This window comes from Mesoplodon densirostris, chromosome 16 (assembly GCF_025265405.1).
Source record: "Mesoplodon densirostris isolate mMesDen1 chromosome 16, mMesDen1 primary haplotype, whole genome shotgun sequence".
Taxonomy (NCBI): Eukaryota; Metazoa; Chordata; class Mammalia; order Artiodactyla; family Ziphiidae; genus Mesoplodon; species Mesoplodon densirostris.
In genome coordinates this window covers 44,188,683-44,208,021 of record NC_082676.1, presented here as the reverse complement: position 1 = coordinate 44,208,021, position 19,339 = coordinate 44,188,683, and positions in this window count along the sequence as shown.

Sequence of the window (19,339 nt, the reverse complement as noted above, 5' to 3'; positions counted from 1 at the left end):
TTGGGCTCTCCTGTGACAACCCCTCACCTCCTACCCTGCGTCCCTGCGCCACACTCCTGCAGTGGTTACACTACTGCTGGGTCCCTTTGCCAAGGCAGGTGGGCAACTGCCCCAGGCAGGGACCTATCACACCTTGAGCCCAGTTACTTTTGTCCGCATTCACTTGGCCTAGGGCTTCTCACCTAAAGATAAGGACGTGATCCTATCTCTCTCCTTGCCTAACCATCTTGGGCTGCTCCTGTATACTCTGTCCTCCCTTTAGAGTCCTCCAGATGGGAAGCCAGCGTCAGTCTCCAAGTCCATGTAGGTCTCCAAGCCCAGGCGACATGTATCAGGTTCTCCTAAGAACTTCTCGCCAGCCTTCATCTTTCCAGTTCCTGCAGCCCAGGGCGGGAGAGATACCTCCAATCTCCGTGAAGGCTTCTTTTGGGAAACCCTGTCACTTGCTTCTGGGTGTGAGGAACCCTCTTTGGGGGACAGGAGGGGAAACCCCACAGCTCTCTAGTCCATCCAGGTGGGTGATGTGGGTGGAATTTGTGGGGCTGGACCTGATCTCTCACTAGGAAGTCCCAAAGGGTATGTCCGCAGCTCTCTTTAGAATATGGGGCAGTGATCATGTACTGTCCTCAGCTTTGGGACTTTAAATAAAAATTGTCTCTCTCAGTTTATACTCCAAACAGTGCCAATATGAGAATATAGTTTCCCTAAATCTTCTCCAGCACTCAATATTATCAAACTCAAATTCTTTTTTCTCGCAAGAGGGAAGGGATATGGGAACAGATGTATATGTATAACTGATTCACTTTGTTATAAAGCAGAAACTAATAAAAAAATTCTTTTTTCTTTTTGCCAATGTGGTAAGAAATAAATAAATAGTATCCTACTGTTCTTTTTTTAAATTTTTATTGGAGTAGAGTTGATTTACAATGCTGTTGGCTTCAGGTGTCCCACTGTTATTTTAATTTACATATTTTTCATTACATGTATTTATAGACCAGTTATTTTTCCTCTTCTAAAAATTACCTGTGCATATCAATTACTCCTTTTTCCTAATGAGTTATAGTGGTTCTTTATAAATTCTGCGTACATATCCTTTGCCAATTACGTACATATGTTGCAAGTTTTTTCTCCTAATCAGACAGTTTGTCTTTTGTTTTTGGAATTCTATGCCTTGTGGGTTCTAGAGAAAAAGTTTTTGAAAAGCTCAGGCCTGAGTGTCTTTTGCATGGGTATTTTTGTGCCCTCAGGGTACCTGAACAAGGATAGGCACTTCTCTTTAAGCTGTGAGTTCCTTCGAGCAGGAGAGGGCTTTTAACTCTTGAGCATGTGCTCTATGTATCAACACTCCCACTACTCTGCCTGATAGGAAAATTCCTTGTCCCTAAGTGGAGTTTGAACCTTAAACCCTAACTTCTTCAGAACCTCCCAATTTCAAAGCAACCACACCTTACATAGGTAGTGCTTTAGGATTGTACCAAGCGCTTTCGAATTTATAATCTTATCTGATCCTCTTGGAGGGTTGGGGGAGAATGGAAATTATGTTTCCATCTTATTGGAGAAAAGTGTGTTTCTCATGACAACTGACTGATGGTGCCAGGCTTGGAGCCCAAGTCTGTTTCTCTCCAAATCTTGACCTTTCTTGACTTCGTCTTCCACACAGTCATTATTTAATCCTCAGCTTAAAAGAGATCTGAAGAAGTTGCTGGGGGGATATGACAGGTACCTTGAGATCCTCAGAAGGAATGCTGTGTTAGTGAAATTGAAGGTAATCATAGCCAACCTAAGTTGTTACTGATTTTCAGGCTTTTTCCTGAGAATAGAGCCTGAGCAAAGAATTTAAAAAGGCTGGGTAGAGCTGGGGGTTTCAGGAAAGGACTCAAGAGCTAGGAAACCCCCTGTTCAGTTGCCCAAGGCCTGGCTGAATGGATAGAAACAGCTTCCTCTGTGTAAATGCATGTTCTTTTCCTTCAAACCATCATAAAACTTTGTGAACCAAATAGTGTACTATATAATGTCGAAGAGTTTTTAATGAAATGGGACTTACTCACAATTTAAGTGAGAGACAACAAACAAGTGTCATATCAAACTATATATCCACCATGCTTGTAATTATGAGAAAAAATTTCTCTGAAACAAAGACAAAAGCAATGCCGAAACATGTCACCCATGGGATTCCTGGTGATTTAACTTTTCTTCTTTCTATTTCTCTGCCGTCTCCCCATTTTTGGCAGTGAGTGGGTGCCATCATACATGTCTACAAGATGGAGGGATGAGGACTCAGAGAGATGTCTCATGGGACCACACTCAAGTGTGCTGTTAGGTGGGGACCATCGGTGTTATTTTCTTTTTCAAACCAGTGAGGATACTGATGCTTAGAGGAGGTAACAAAAGTAGGAAGTGGCAAAACTGGTTCGGTCTAACTCACAACTAGTTTACACCTCAAGGCCATGAAGTAAATTTTGTCTCTGGAAGGGATGTTCTCCAACAATAACTTGATGGTTTTACTGGAACAGTCATTCATCAGTGACTCACACACGAGAACGTTATTCTCTTTTTGATACACCTATAATCCTGCTGATTCAGTCTAGGAGAAAGTCCGCATTTGGGACTCTTAGCACCTTTCGGACACTTACTCATCTTTGTAACAGAGAAAGATATTCGTCTCAGGTTCAGACCCTATAATAAGCAAAGTCTTGCAGGAATTTAATTTTCTTTTGTATTCATTATATTTATTTTTACCATTACCTTCTATTTATAAGCAAGTAATACTGACTTCTATCTATGGTTTTGATATATAACATTAACTTTAAAAATACATGTATTGGGACTTCCCTGGTGGTGCAGTGGTTGAGAATCTGCCTGCCAATGGAGGGGACATGGGTTCGAGCCCTGGTCTGGGAAGATCCCACATGCCACGGAGTAACTAAGCCCGCGTGCCACAACTACTGAGCCTGCGCTCTAGAGCCCGTGAGCCACAACTGCTGAGCCCACGTGCCACAACTACTGAAGCCCACGTGCCTAGAGCCCATGCTCCACAACAAGAGAAGCCACCACAATGAGAAGCCCGCACACCGCAACGAAGAGTAGCCCCTGCTCTCCACAACTAGAGAAAGCCTGTGCATAGCAACGAAGACCCAACGCAGCCAAAAACAAAAAGAAATAAATAAATGAAAAAAGAAATACATGTATTAGTATAGCATAGGAAATATAGCCAATATTTTATAATAACTATAAATGGAGTATAATCTTTAAAAATTGCTGTACTCTTGAAACTTACATGAGATTGTACATCAACTATGCCTCAATAAAAAATTGAAAAAATACATGTATTAGAGAAAACACACACACGTGCACACACACGCTTGTATAGTCCTAGATTATCTCGGGAAAGACATACAAGAAACTGGTCCCGTGGCTCTGGGAGGTTGGGGGCAGGGCTGGGAGGGAAACTTCACTGTGTACGTTATTGAATCTTTTGAATTTTGAACAATATGAATGTATTATCTATTAAAAATATAATTTTTATTTTTAAAATAAAAACTAACATGGAAAAAGAAAATTTAAGTGAAAAAGAGAGTCTATTAAAATATGTGAAGTAAATACTACAGGTGGCAATGTGACAAATATGAAAAGGGCATGTAGCTTTTGGCAAAAATTGTAAAGATGATACGTGAATGAATGAAGTCTGGGAAACAGTCCTTAAAGGATTTGAGGTATTTTGGCAAGTTCTCTTTCAAGTGGAGGAGGCCATGTCCGTGGTGATGACCAGGCGTCAGGAGGCTGGGGGTGGGGTGGGCAGGGTGTCTCCTCTCTGGGTCTCAGTTTCCTCATCTGTAGTGGGAAGGGACTGCTCTAAAGAATTCTCTGAGATCCCATGGTCTTAGTTTGGGTTCCCCCAGAAGCAGACCTTAAGACAAAGATCCCAGGGAAAGCAGGGTTATTTATAAGGTGCAGGAACCGGCCCCCTCCAGGGTGTGGGGAAGTGAGATAGGGAAGGTGGGTTCTGAAGCAGGTCTGCACTGTGGCGAGTGGAGCTTCCTCCCCTGAGAAGCAGTCGCCTCACCCCACCTGAGGGGGAAGATCTGGACACTAGACACGACTGGCTCTTGTCAGCCACAGGTAGAGGGTGGCTCCAAGGCGGGGGGTTCATTCCTCTGCACTTCTAGCCTGCTTTCACAAGGGCAAGGTCACTTTCTGAGGCTTCAGAGAAAGCCCTCAGGTGGGGAAAAGCAGCTGCAGTGGGGGGAAGGCCTGGAGCACAGAGAGGTGTGAGGCCCAAGGGACCAGCCGCCAGCCGGTGTCAGTCACACCCTCTGACTGGCTTAGAGTCTCTGATCTCAGATGGCTTCCTGAGGTAAATGTGGAGGCAGCGGGAGGGCTTCTAGAGGATTCTCACTTCCTGGATGTGGGCAAGAGAGAAGGGAAGTGGCAGGGGGACAAGTGGAACTGACCTGGGAGGGACACAGCAGCGAAGCAGGTCCCCTGGCTGTTCCTTGGGGCTGAGTCACCCCTGCTGTGAGGACCTAGTCATCCTCTCTGGCCCTGCCTGCTCCTCTGGGCCCGGGAGCAACATCCAGGCCTGGAGAAGGGAGTGTGGAGGTGGCTTCATGCACCACTAGACCTGGCACTGGATCTTCATGTACTGAAGGCAGAATGGATTTCCCAAGAATGACTAGGGGCTAGGCCTGGATGACTGGGTTTCTGGGAGGGGAAGGGAGACTGAGGGGCAGATGCTGGGTGTGGGGATGTGGGGAATGGGCTCAGCACTGGTTATCCAAGACTGAGGAAGCGGGGAAGAATGGAGGCCAGACCAGGGGTCCTGGAAGAGGGAGGGGTGGGAACACGGAGGTGGGGCCCTGGGGGAGGTTGTGATGGGGTGAGGTTTCTCTGCTCTTCCGGGGGCGCTGGAAGCCTGTTGCCAGAGACACCTGTCATGTTTTGCCTCTCTGCCCAGTACTCAGCCAGCCTTCCTTTCTTAATAGGAGCTTCAGCAACAATTTGGCCAAATTGCTAATTTTACGGGTGAGGAAACTGAACCAGCCACAGGAATTAGTCACAGGAACTAGCAGAACAAAGACAGGAGATCTCTTTCCCCACTCCTACTTCAGAAACCTTTCTGAGACAGCACTCCCACTTGGGAAGTGTAAGATCCCCAGTAGAGAAACCATATATTTAATTAATTTATCTATTTATTTATTTTTGGCCATGCCATGTGGGTTGCGGGATCTCAGTTCTCTGACCAGGCATCAAACCCATGCCCCCTGCAATGGAAGTGCAGAGTCCTAACCACTGGACAGCCAAGGAATTCCCTGAAATCATATATTTAACAAAATATATATTTTACTTTTTTAAATTGAAGTATATTGATTTACAATATTATATTAGCTTCAGGTGTACAACATAGTGATTCAATATTTTTATAGATTTTGCTCCATTTAAAGTTATTACAAAATAATGGCTATATTTCCCTGTGCTGTACAATATACCCTTGTTGCTTATCTATTTTACACATAGTAGTTTATATTTCTTAATCCTGAACCCCTATCTTGCCCCTTCCCACTTCCCTCTCCCTGTTGGTAACCACTAGTTTGTTCTCTGCGTCTGTGAGTCCCATATACTTTTCTTAAACCTCAGGTGCACAAAATTGGATTATGCATAACACTTCATTGGTCCACTATCATCAAATGGTCTATGTACATCCCTCTTGTCTTCTGTTACCTATTTATTAAAAAATCTGGGCACCTGTGAATCCAGCGCCTGACCCAACGCATGGATTATTTCTAAGAACTTCCTCACAGACAGGCTTCTGCCCTGTCCCAGGCCCAGCCTGCTTCTCAGAAGGGACCACTAGCCTGGATTTGTGTTTTCATTTTTCTGCTTTTCCTTCTTTTAATTATCACAGATGTCTTTAGTTTCATCTTACTTGCTTCTGAACTGTATAAAAGAAGCATGAAAATATTTTGTTTTCTGGGACTGGCTTGTTTATTAAAAATTTTCTTGTTATGGAAATTTCAAACCCACAAAACAGAGAGAAGCAGAATACCATGGACCTCTATATACCCAGCAGCCACCTTCAACGATTATCAAGGTTTTGCCACACTTGCTTCATCTATCATGTTTTTCTTTCTCTTTTCCTGCAAATCTTAGACATCTTATCATTTCACTGAAGCCCTTCCTACTGCTGATATAAATTTGCAGAGCACGAAGTAAAAAGCCACCTTTTCACATTAGGAGACATAAATTTGTAAAAATAACTTGAATAAAGACTACAATTCGGGTGTCAAAAATTGTACTTGTGCATTTAATCACTTGTACGTACATCAATACTCATTTCTTAAAACTGTTGACATTTTCTTACATAACTATATTACTATTATCACACCTAACAAAAATCAACAACGATTCCTTATTACCATGTAATACCAGGGACCTGATAATTTGACTTTACATTGTTTTACTAGGACTCATCCAGGGTGTTCCACTGGCTGTAAAATATTCTATTTATCCCTTGTATCTGTCCATTCTCTTACTGTTGGGCATTGGCTCGTTTCCAGTTTTTAGTCATTGTGACTAGTATGGGTGTGAATATTCTTGCATACATCTCCTGGCATATATGTGCTAAATTTGTTTTGAAAAATACCTAAAAGTGGAATTGCTGGGTAAGTGGAAACCTGGGTTCTCCAATTTTCACACTAACCAGCAGTGATTAGAGATTCTGTGGACCTCTCTAATACTTGGATGTCTGTACTGGGTTGTAAAGTAAAATTCAATTTTTTAATGTGTTGACATTCAGAAAAGTTTGAACAACCCTTGGTTTAAAGAGTCAAATAGTTATACAATGTTTGTTACAGAAACCCTGCCGTTCCTTTATCTTTCTCCGCTTCACCCTGCCCCCTTCCCCCCCGCTGGCATTCACTTTCCTTAATTTTGGTATTCATCTTCATAACTCTAAGTAACATGCTTATAATGTTACTTCTTAAATTTTAGGCATTATTTATTAGGCCTTCCTACTACGGAAGATTTTTTTTTTTATCTCCTTCTCTTTTTCCTCCATCCTCCCAATATAGTTAAATCTTTATTTTTGATTAAATCAATATTCTGGCTTTATATTATGATGACTATGTATATGCCATTCATGGCAGAACCATATAGTGTATTTTGATTTCTTTTTTTCTCTCTTTTTAAAAAAATATTTATTTATTTATTTGGCTGCTCCCACACAGGATCTTCATTGTGGCCTTCAAACTCTTAGCGTGTGTGGGATCTAGTTCTCTGACCAGGGATGGAACCGGGGCCCCCTGTGCTGGGAGCGTGGAGTCGGCCACTGGACCACCAGGGAAGTCATTCTTTTTCTCTCTTGCATAGCTTTTTGTTTTCTCTATAATGAATACTTGTCTTTTTCTTTTTCTTGGTTCTCTTTGTGGTTATCCCTCTTTCAGTCACCAGCCTCTGCCAGGTGTCTAAATCTGCTCTAGGTACATCCAGACACACCACGGGTTCCATCCAGTTCCTTATCTGTCCATCTCACCTCCTATCGCCCTGTCATCTGTGGCCACAGTCCCCAAGGCCATCACCCCTCCCTCTTCCTGTTATGGAGACCACACCTATATTTTTTCTGTTTTTTTGTTTTGAACTCACTCTTCAAGCTGCAGCAGCTTGGTTTCCACGTGCCGCATGCTTCTGCAGCGGCCTTTTTGTGTTTGTGCTGCTAAACCCAATGGACAATCTTCTGTTTTCATCTTTACGCCTCAGCAGCATTTCACGTGGCTGACGTCTGACTTCCTCGAAGCAGTGTCCTCACTCTTGCTTATCATCTGTCTCTGCCTTGATTTTAGTTCTCACAGAAGCAGATCCTGAGACAAGGACTCCGAGTATGAGGGAGATGCAGGGATCACTGGCAGAGGGGTGGGGAGGGAAGGAAGCCAATAAAGAGCACATTTAAAATTTTTATTTTATTTTATTTTATTTTTTGGCTGTGCCATGCTGGCTTGCCAGATCTTAGTTCCCCGACCAGGGATCAAACCCAGGCCCTGGCAATGAAAGCACGGAGTCCTAACCACTGGACCACCAGGGAATTCCCTATTTTATTTTATTTTAATTAATTTTACCTTATTTTTTTATTGAGGTACAGTTGATTTACAATATTATATTCGTTACAGGTGTACAACATAGTGCTTCAAAATTTTTACAGGTTATACTCCATTTATAGTCATTATAATTGGTTATTTCCCCTGTGCTGTACATATATATCCCTGTGGCTTCTTTACTTTACACATAGTAATGTATATAGTTTATACCTCGTAATCCCCTACCCTCTATTTTGCCTCTACCCCTTCCCTCTCCACAGTGGTAACCACTAGTTTGTTCTCCATATTCCTGAGTCTATTTCTTTTCTGTTATATCCACTACTTTGTTTTATTTTTTAGATTCCAGAAAAGGTACATTTTTTAAAAAATTAAGAAAAAAAATTTTTGGCTGCCATGGGTCTTTGCTGCTGCGCACAAAGTTGCTGTGCAACTTTCTCTAGTTGCAGGGAACGGGGGCTACTCTTTGCTGAGGTGTGCGGGCTTCTCATTGAGGTGGCTTCTCTTTGTTGCAGAGCACAGGCTCTAGGCATGCAGGCTTCAGTAGTTGTGGCTCGTGGGCTCAGTAGTTGTGGCTTGTGGGCTCTAGAGCGCAGGCTCTGTAGTTGTGGTGCACGGGCTTAGTTGCTCCACGGCATGTGGGATCTTCCTGGACCAGGGCTTGAACCTGTGTCTCCTGAATTGGCAGGCAGATTCTTTTTTTTTTTTGTGGTACGCGGGCCTCTCACTGCTGTGGCCTCTCCCGTTGCGGAGCACAGGCTCCAGACGCGCAGGCTCAGCGGCCATGGCTCACGGGCCCAGCCGCTCCGCGGCATATGGGATCTTCCCGGACCGGAGCTCGAACCCATGTCCCCTGCATCGGCAGGCGTACGCTCAACCACTGAGCCACCAGGGAAGCCCGACAGGCAGATTGTTAACCACTCTGCCACCAGGGAAGTTCCAGGTGCATTTTTTTTCATTTTTTCCCCCAGTTTTATTGAGGTATAATTGATAAATAAAAATTATATAAGTTTACAGGGTACAATGTGGTGCTTTGATATATGTATACATTGTGAAATGATTAACCAGATTCAAGATAATTAACACATCCATCATCTCATATAGTCATCTTTTTTTTTTTGTGGTGAGAACGTTTTAAGATCTACTCTCTTAGCAAATTTCAAGTATACAAGATCGTTTTATTAGCTGCAACTACCACACTGTACACAAAATCTCCAGCACTTAATTATCTTGCATAATTGAAACTTTGTACAAAGGGCAGTACATTAAGCCAGTCACCTTAGTGAGTGACTGGACCTTAATCCAGAGGGAAAACTCCAGGAAATTATGAAAAACACATACCTCAGAATTATCCCACCTAAGGTGTGAGGGAGATGGGATACTAATATACTAACTTCCGAAAGTAACTGGTTGAAAGCTGCTTTGGAGATGGGGTGGATATTGATTTTTCTGCACTTCTAGCTTATGGGGTGTGGGCCTAGCAGCCATCTGGGTTGACCTGCAGGGTCTGAGGGTGTTAGGATCTGAGGGATTTGAGGGCAGGATGCTGACAGTGTCTGCTACACTCCCCAAATAGAATGTAAGGTCCATGAGGGCAGGAGCTTCATGTGTTTTGCTTATTTCTAGATCTTCAAGGCCTGGCACATAATAGTTGCTTAATACATAGTATTTTGATGACTAAATGAATGAGTGAAGAATTCATGGATTCAATTGCAAGGGTCTAGCAAGAGACTAAGCAAACTACAGTAGTAGATACTGTGGAAGCTAAATGCTTCAGGTAAACGAGCCTCATTTTGTATGGAAAAGGGAAAGCGAGGAGTACCCTGATAGTAGTTAAGAGAAACTTGAGAACAATTCAGTTTAGCAAAATCATGGAATTCGAATGAAATGACACGAAATCACTGGGTCCTTAATAATGCCACCGAGCAGCTGGATATTCAGCTTTCGAGACCTCCTTGGTTTTGTTCTGTGATATGATACATTGACTATTGCTTGAGTTGGGATCTCTATTAATTTGTAGCCCAAAGCATCCCAACAGATATAAACTCTGTTGTAAAAACTTGGTATATAATTACATGACTTTTATGTGCCTCAGTTTCTTCATCTGCAAGATGGGGATAATAATATCTCGTAGTATTTCTATGAAGATTAGATGAGTTAACACATGCAAAGCACTTAGAGCTGTGCCTGGCACAGGGCAAATGCTCATACAATGTCAATTGTTGTTAGTGTTTTATTATTATTACTTTAAAATATAATATGTTATTATACTGTGCATTAACTATTTGTTCTAAGTTCTTACAATATTCAATTTTCAAAATTAGGCATTTTTAGTTGTATTTTTGATATTTTCTATTTTTCACATTAATGTAGCACAATCAGAGAATATGGCATGTATCATTTCTGCCTTTTTTTTTTGCCATGCCTCAAGGCTTGTGGGATTTTATTTCCCCAACCAGGGATTGAACCCAGGCAATGGCAGTGAAAGCACCAAGTCCTAACCACTGACTGGACCACCAGGGAATTCCCCATTTCTGCCTTCATGTGGCATAAAATTGGAATGGTTTTCACAAAATGTGCTTTAGTGCTTAAAAACTATATCCTTTTTTTTTTTTTTTTGTGGTACACGGGCCTCTCACTGTTGTGGCCTTTCCCATTGCAGAGCGCAAGCTCAGCAGCCATGGCTCACGGGCCCAGCCGCTCTGCGGCATGTGGGATCTTCCCGGACCGGGGCACGAACCCGTGTCCCCTGCATCGGCAGGCAGACTCTCAACACTGCGCCACCAGGGAAGCCCTATATCCTGTTTCTGAAAGTTAATCTTCCACATATATCTATTAATGCTACCTTATTAGTTGTTTTGTTCAGATCCATCACTTAAATCCTATATCTAGAACTGAATCTGAATTTGTTCTCCATTTCTACTTTCTAATGTTTCCAAGATGCACCTCTCCCTCCTGTGTTCTAACTGGACATGATTCCAGCCTTTTCTCAAATTCCAGTTTGTTTCTAGACTCAGTGCTTTACCTCTGAGACCTTTCTACTCTCTACCCTCAAAATAACCTTCATTATAAAGATTCTGGAAAAAGACACCCAGTCCATGGTTTTTCTATCCCCACTGATGGGCTCCCTTTTAAACCCCACTTCCTCTTGCTCTGTCTGTGAGCAGGAAGTGTCTGAAACCAGATGTTCCTCTTTTCTGGACACTGTCAAATCCAGCCTCCTTCCGTTCCCTGACCATGGCCTTGACACTCAGCTTTTGGCCACATGATTGCTCCAGTTTTCTGTTGCAATGGTCCTTACACTTTTCTATCAGCAGAGTAATTTTTTGAGAGTAAAAACCACTATGGAACCACCTACTATAGCTTACCTAGGCTTCGTTGGCACATTTATGACCAGGAAAAGGAGTTTTTCAATGTGAACTAAGGAGCTGGGAGCGAGACCCGTCCTGCAATAATATCTTTGGTTCGTCTCTCCATTATTTCCTTCTTTGCTCCCCAGTGGAAGTCATTTTTTGTCTTGCCCAGAGCTGAACTTTCCATTACTTATTTATTCAATTGGTATTTGCTAAGCTCCTTTAACATGGCATGTACCATGCTCAGTCCTGGGAATATAAATTTGGATAATTCAAAATTGTTGCCTTCACAGACTCACAGATATAGAGAACAAACTAGTGGTTACCAGTGGGGAGAAGGGGGAGGGGTGATATAAGAGTAGGGGAGTGGGAGGTACAAACTACTGGGTATAAGACAGGCTCTAAGGATGAATTGTGCAACACAGGGAATATAGCCAGCATTTTGTAGTGACTGTAAATGAAGTGTAACCTTTAAAGATTGTATAAAAAATAAAAATTTTAAAATTGCCTTCAATAAACAATAGTGGAAAAAATAACCTCTTAAACACTTAATGAGATCCCAATGTGAGGACTCTTAATAGAGCTGTATGGAAGACAGCCTGGGTCTGAGTAGGAAAATCAAAGCAGGCAGGAGTTTCTAAGGATGACAAAGAGAAGCAGAAGAAAGGCATTCTAGACATGTTCAATAGCAGGTTGAACTAGTTATCTAAAGCTTCATAACAAATGACCCCAGACTTAGTGGCTTAAAATAACAGTAATCATTGTTGGTGGAAATGCAAAATGGTACAGTCACTTTGTAAGACAGTTTGGCAATTTCTTACAAAACTAAACATACTCTTACTGCATTAATCCAGCAACCATGCACCTTGGTGTTCACCCAAAGGAGCTGAAAACTTACGTCCACACAAAACCCTGCACGTGGATATTTACAGCAGTTTTATTCATAATTGCCAAAACTTGGAAGCAACCAAGATATTTTTCAGGAGATGAATGGATAAATAAACTGTGGTACATCCAGACAACGGAATGTTATTCATCACGAGCAAGAAATGAGCTACCAAACCATGAAAAGACATGAAGAAACCTTAAATTCATATTATTCAGTGAAAGAAGCCAGTCTGAAAAGGCTGCATACTGTATCATTCCAACTATATGACATTCTGGAAAAGGTAAAACTATGGAGACAGTAAAAATGTCACTGGTGGAGGATGTCGATGATTCGGGAGGCTATGCATATATGGGGGTAGGAGGTATATGGGAAATCTTCATACCTTCCCCTCAATAGTTCTTTTCCACCAGGGTCTCTCTACAGGGTAGCTTGAGTGTCCTCACAGCATGGTGGGTGGCTTCCTCCAGCCTTCAGAGAGAGAACCATCCAAGGGAGCAAGACAGAAGCTGAAATGCCTTGGGAGCCACACACCTTCACTTCTGCTCTATTCTCTTGGTCACACAGGTCAGCCATGATTCATCGTGGAAGGGTGGCTACACAAGGGTATGAATATTAGGGTAGGAAGGTTGTTAGGGGCCATCTTGGATGTTGGCTACCATACAGGGCACACTAAGTGTAACTGATATATTGTGCTTGGGCTATAAATGATTAGAAATGAATCAAAGGTATTTATGGACTAAATTGTCAGGGCCTAATGAGTTTGGCTTTTAACTGTTGGTGATAAGAAATTACTGAAAGGTTTTTAAGAAGGCACTTAGAAGTTTGAACTCTGTCTCTTCTTATCCATATTATACGGCAAGAGCTTTCCAATATGTCCAAATAAACCCCCTGATGTTCTCTGCTTTTTCTTTGGGCTGTTTGATACCTCATGTAGATTTACACACACTCTGTCTTTCAGTTTTGTGTTGGACTGCCTTTTATTTTATTTATTTATTTTTTTGCAGTATGCGGGCCTCTCACTGTTGTGGCCTCTCCCGTTGCGGGGCACAGACTCCGGACGCACAGGCTCAGCGGCCATGGCTCACGGGCCCAGCCGCTCCGCGGCATGTGGGATCTTCCTGGACCGGGGCACGAACCCGTGTCCCCTGCATTGGCAGGCAGACTCTCACCCACTGCGCCACCAGGGAAGCCCTGGACTGCCTTTTAGAAACTGTCTGTGTCATATATCTACTTGGATATTCTTCCACTTTGTAAAACAAAATCTCTGAATCAGTTGGGATACTTTTGGTTACAAATGAAAAATTCAACTCAAAATGACTTAAGCAATGAAAAGAATTCATTGACTCATACAGCTGGAAAGTCCAGAGGTAGAGAGGATTTCAGCTGTGGTTTGATCCAGAGTTTCACATTTTCAAGAGGGATCTGGCTCTGTTTCTGTGATGTGTTGGTTCATCCTCAGGTGGACTTTCTCCACAATAGCAAAAATGGCTCCAGTGAGTCCAAGTTTTATATTACACTGGAAAGAGCAAAAGCATCTTTTTCCTCAGATCCACTTTGATTGGTCTGGTTTAGATCACATGCCCATACTTAAACCCATCACTGAAGTCAAGGGTCTGGAATATACAGATTGGCTTAGTTTAGTCCACATGCTCCACCCTCAGAGCTGGGGGTGAAGTCAGTTTTCCCCAAATGACATAGTCCTTCAAATGGGAATTGAAAGTTGCTGAGAAGAGGGAAATTGGACGCAGGGAGGAAACTGCAAGTGTTCAACACAGAATCAAAACTGTGATGTGGTTCATCTAAACAACAGTCACTGAGCCCCAGTCAAAGATAATATTGGGCCCTGGGATAGAGCCATGAATTTGACACAATCCCAGCTCTCAAGTGAAGCAGAGTCTATTATTCCCTGAGAACATAAACTCTCTGAGGGTGGGGATTTTTTTCCTTTCTTGTTCACGTGTATATCTTTAGAGCCCAGAACAGCACCTGGCACATAATAGGCATTCAGTAAATATCTGTTGAATGAATAGTCTGGGGGAAAGATAGATGTATATGTAATTCACCATACAATATAAGGTCCATTTCTGGCTCTAGGGACTTCGAGAGGATGGGGCTGTGATCTACTCTCTTACTCTTCCTGCTTTCCTCTTCCCTCTTCTGATTGTAGCTCCTCCAGGGTGAGAGACTGGGAGGAAAGAATTGGAGAGAGAACAGAGGGCTCCTCATGTGCCTGGCTGCCTATTGGCTGTCGGAGGTGCCCCTAATCTCACTCGTGTGCGGCTGGGTCCATCTCCTGCTCGTGGTCCTCAGGATCTGAGGTTCAAGGTGTTCCTGGGGGTGATATTTAGCTTTACCATGGCCCCCTTCTCTGCTGAGGAGCCCCTTGGAGGGGGTAATGCCTGCCTTCCTCGGCCTCTCCAGGCCTACCCATTCTCTAACCCTCGTTCCTTCATTTAGAACCACTAAGTCCCCGTTTCTCCCTGTTTTTGATCTTATTTAAGCCACACAAAACTTTTCTGGAGGAAAGCTCTTATACATGCAGCCTTTCTTTGAACCCCAAGGCCTGTAAAGCCCTGAATATGGAGGCCCGGAAGCTGGATGTGACAATAATGATACAGCATCAGATCAAGGATCAAAGTTACTTTGTCAAACTGGAGACGTTTCATCCAGAGGATGTTTAGTGTCGTGGCAATAATAATGTGGCAGAGAGAGCTAGTTGTCTCCTAGTATCTGTCTTCCTCTTTTTTCTTTACTAATTCAACTCCAAATTTTAGCCATGCACATGGCTACTTAGAATAAAGACTATGTTTCCCAGGTTTCTTTGCCGTTGTGTGTGGTCATGTGACTAAGTGCTGGCCAATGAGATGGGAGTGGAAATGATATGTGTAATTTTTGGGTCACACTCTTAAAGGAAAGAGTCACATCCACATTCTTTATTTTTCCTGCCAGCTGGAGGGTGGACATGGCAGTGGGCCATCTTTGATGGGCTGGATGAGAACAGTACCTTGGGATGACAGAGCACCTTGCTAGAAGGAGTCGGGCTTTCCAACACTGTGGAGCCTCTCTACCTCCCTGGACTGTCAGCAGGACAGTCTGGCTTAAGCCCCTAAGATTTTGGGTCCTATGACAGCAGCTGAACCTCACCCTCGACTAATACAAATTACCATTTGTTGGGCACATCCTATATGCCAGCCACTGTGCTAAGCTTTTCCACATACATTATTTAATTTAATCCTTACTAGTTTTTGATTGTTGTTAAGTAGTGCATCAGTTAGGGCATTCTGGGCAAAAATAACAGAAACAGACTCTAGCTAACAAGTAAAAAATGGAATTTACTGGAAGGAAATAGAGTGGCTTAAAGAATGGAAGAGAGGGTTGAATGACACAAGAGGACAGAAACTATGTCTTTGGAGGTCCTGTCAAGAGAGAAATAAACCAAATATTAGTTTTCTACCCTTGCATCACTGTGCTCAAAATTCAAATTAAATGTAGAGTCCACTTTGCCTAGCTTTGGGCAAGAGGCTACTCATTTAGTTAAGAAAAGGTAAGGCACCTTAACTTGCCTTGATTTATTGTCTCACCAGGACTGTATACAATGGTGGGGAGGTAGTTGCCAACAGGAAATTGACTGTTATTAGTAAAAGAAGGGGGGAATGAATGCTGAGTGGCCTAAAAACAACCAACGTCCACTATTGTTAAGTAACATGATTTCTAATTATATTATAAGGAAAATGAGGCTCAGAGAAGTGAGTTAACTTGCCCAAAGTCATACAGCTAGAAGAAAGCAGAGCTAGTAACTGAACGAAGGTCAACTGCCATACTCTTAACCATGATGCCATGTGGCTTCCAGTGATTGACTCTGACCAAGTACCTTTATGTTTCACTTTCCACAGAGCACTTCTGTGCCCAGTTGGCTTTCTGCTGACTGATGCTGCTTTGAAGAGGGTATAAGGATGGATCTAATGGGATCCCTTTTCCCTGTTGATTCTTGGACCTATTTGGCCACAAATTGGGGGCACGCTTTAACTTCAAGTTTAAAAAACTTGAAGTTGGGATTGTTGGAAAATCACGGACACCTGGTTGTCACTCCTACAAACTGCTTCACCCTCCACACCACCCACAGGTTGCAAGTGGTTCAGACAGCGATCAGTGGGCCTCTGGTGTATGAACACCTTCCTCTCTTCTTGTGCTTCGGGAAGAACAAACCCCTAATTGCCTGGATCCTTGAAATCCACCCACTTCTCACATATTAATCGTGAGAAGAACTGCTGTAATCCCTGCAGGGTTGATTATCTGCAAGGGATAGAGACCTGCCTGAATTTCTGCAAGAAAATGGGGGCTTGGTGTGAAGATACATGGGGCTCAGGTGTGAGGATGTGTGTTCTGGGGGACTAAGCACCCCCAGAACCAGGCTGCTCTTCACCCCTCTCTCAGAGGCTGTGCCGCTCCCTCACATCTCTGCTCCTCTCTGTGAATAGACTCCAATTCCCTTTTTGTTACCTCTACTCCTTCGAAATTTAGTTTGCCCAAGGCATCACTTCGTCATTCTGGAAGGGGGCAGGGGGGAGAAGGGAACATCGACGGTCAAGGAGGGGTGGTGTCAGCCCTCTGTCCATCAAGGCTTTCCTTTACATCTCATTGGTCAGAATGGGGTCACATGACCATTCCTCGCTGTGAGACAGGTTGGGAAAACCTGTGAACAGCTTTTCCAGTCCCTATTGGAGAGACAGACAGAATAGTGAGTGGAGGTGGAAGTCAGACCAACCTGCCCCGGGGGTGTTGAGACAAAAATTTATAAAATGGCTTGAAACTATAAAGCTTTCTGCAAACATTGGCTTCAAAATAGAATGCATGTTGTACCACCCATTTGGAGAGTCATTTGGCAGTGAGTAGGAAGGGTCCCAAAGTGTGAATCATCTTGGCCCCAGTCATTTCATCTTAAAAATTCTATCTGGGGACTTCCCTGGTGGCCCAGTGGGTAAGACTCTGCGCTCCTGATGCAGGGGGCCCAGGTTTGATCCCTGGTGGGGGAACTAGATCCCACATGCGTGCTGCAACTAAGAGTCCGCATGCCACAACTAAGAGCCCCCATGCTGCAACAAAGATCCCGTGTGCCGCAACAAAGATCCTGTGTGCCGCAACTAAGACCCAGCGCAGCCAAAATAAATATAAAATGTTTTAAAAAATTATATTTGAAGAAAAGAATTGCAAAGAGCTGTGTGTAGAAAGTTGTTTAATGAAGTATTGCCTAAAATAGTCAAACACTAAAATTTCTCAACTTAATAGAATATTTTATACCATTAGAATAAGCCCTGTAGAGCTTGCGATGAACATAGACACACTACTATATATAAGATAGATAACCAACAAGGACCTACTGTATAGCACAGGGAACTCTATCAATATTCTGTGATAACCTATATGAGAAAAGAATCTAAAAAAGAATGAATATATGTATATGTATAACTGAATCACTTTGCTGTACACCTGAAACTAATACAACATTGTAAATCAACTATACCCTAATAAAATTTTAAAAATAAAGTCTTGGAAAGCTACATGAAATATTTGTGCTAAAACGTTATATGACAAAACCATAGTACAGAATCAAACCTATCCTATCATGACAAGTTTGTAAATAGTAACTGTGCAGAAAAGCTGATATATTATGGTTGTGGGACTCTGTGTTGTTTTTTCTTGTTTTCTTTAGTATTGTCATAATACTGTTTGCATAGTTCATACAATTGGGAGAAAGAAATACAATTACAGTGGCTTCCTAGGCCTGCCCCAACTTCTTAGGGGTTGAACAGTCAGATATCTTAGGACACATCAGACTCACACTCCAGAAGAACCTGCCTTGTGGGGTTGGGGAGAGGCGGTTGCCCTTTTACATGTGCCTCTATCCCCCTCACCCCAGAAGCAAAATAATCTGCTCAAAAGAGCTTCTGGTTCTTCTCCTCCCCTGACAGAAGCACAACTTCCTTCCCGTTCTATTCCAGGAGTTAGTAGTTTTCTCCTCTGTTCTGCTCAGGTCAGGTCTTGAGCTACTTCTGCTTTCAAGGATTGGAAGCAGGAGGAAGTATTTCAGGGGTGGTGGCAGTGCACGTCTGACCCTGCCTTGTGAGTGACCTCTGGCCAACCATGTTCTTAGTGTGATTTTGGTGGAAACGCCCAAGACGCCCATCAAGCCTGTGGTAGGAATTTTTCTCTGATCTGCCTGACGTTTGGCTCCCTGCTTGGACAACTGAGAGAGTAGGTGGAAAAGTCTAGAATGCTTCCAACTGAGTGACAGGCAACTCTGATGCCAATATACCATTTATGTGTCATTAGGGCCATGCCAACCATATCATGGTCAGCCCAAGACACAGTGGGTCAAATAATTATAGCTAATGTTGACTGAATATTCACTACGTGCACTCTGACATCTATTATCTCATTTAACCATCACAACAACCCCAAGGGGTGAGTACTATTATTACCATCATTTCCCAGTTGAGGACAATGGGGTCTAGAGAGTAACTTGCTCAAGGTCTCAGGCTTATAGAGCTAGGATTTTAACCCCCCAAGTCTGGCCCAAGGCATCAAAGGCTTAACCAGATTGTTGAGGATGACATTCAAGTGGAACTTTCCTTGGCAATTCAGTGTAATGGAAAAACAAAATTTTGTTGTTGGTACTTCCCAGAACCTTCTTAGGAGGATCGATCCTGTGAGGTAACTGCCTTTGAATGTGGTACGTCAGGCAAATTGGAAGGGTTTAGACAGAGGTAAGTTGTCTGGCTAGGTGAGGGAAAAGAGATTTGGAGAGATGGGTCTGAGAGATTGTGTTGGGGAGAGAGGAGCCTTGATCCTGGGTGCTGCATGGGGCAACAGGAGATGGAGACTCTGCTACCTTCTTTCTCTTGAGAGCAAAGCCAGAAAAGTTTGGGAGAAGAAACACGGCAGAGAGGATTTGTAAGGCTGAGCATGGAGAGTCATTTGATAGCAAACCCACTTGTTTGAAGGAGGTGAGAGAG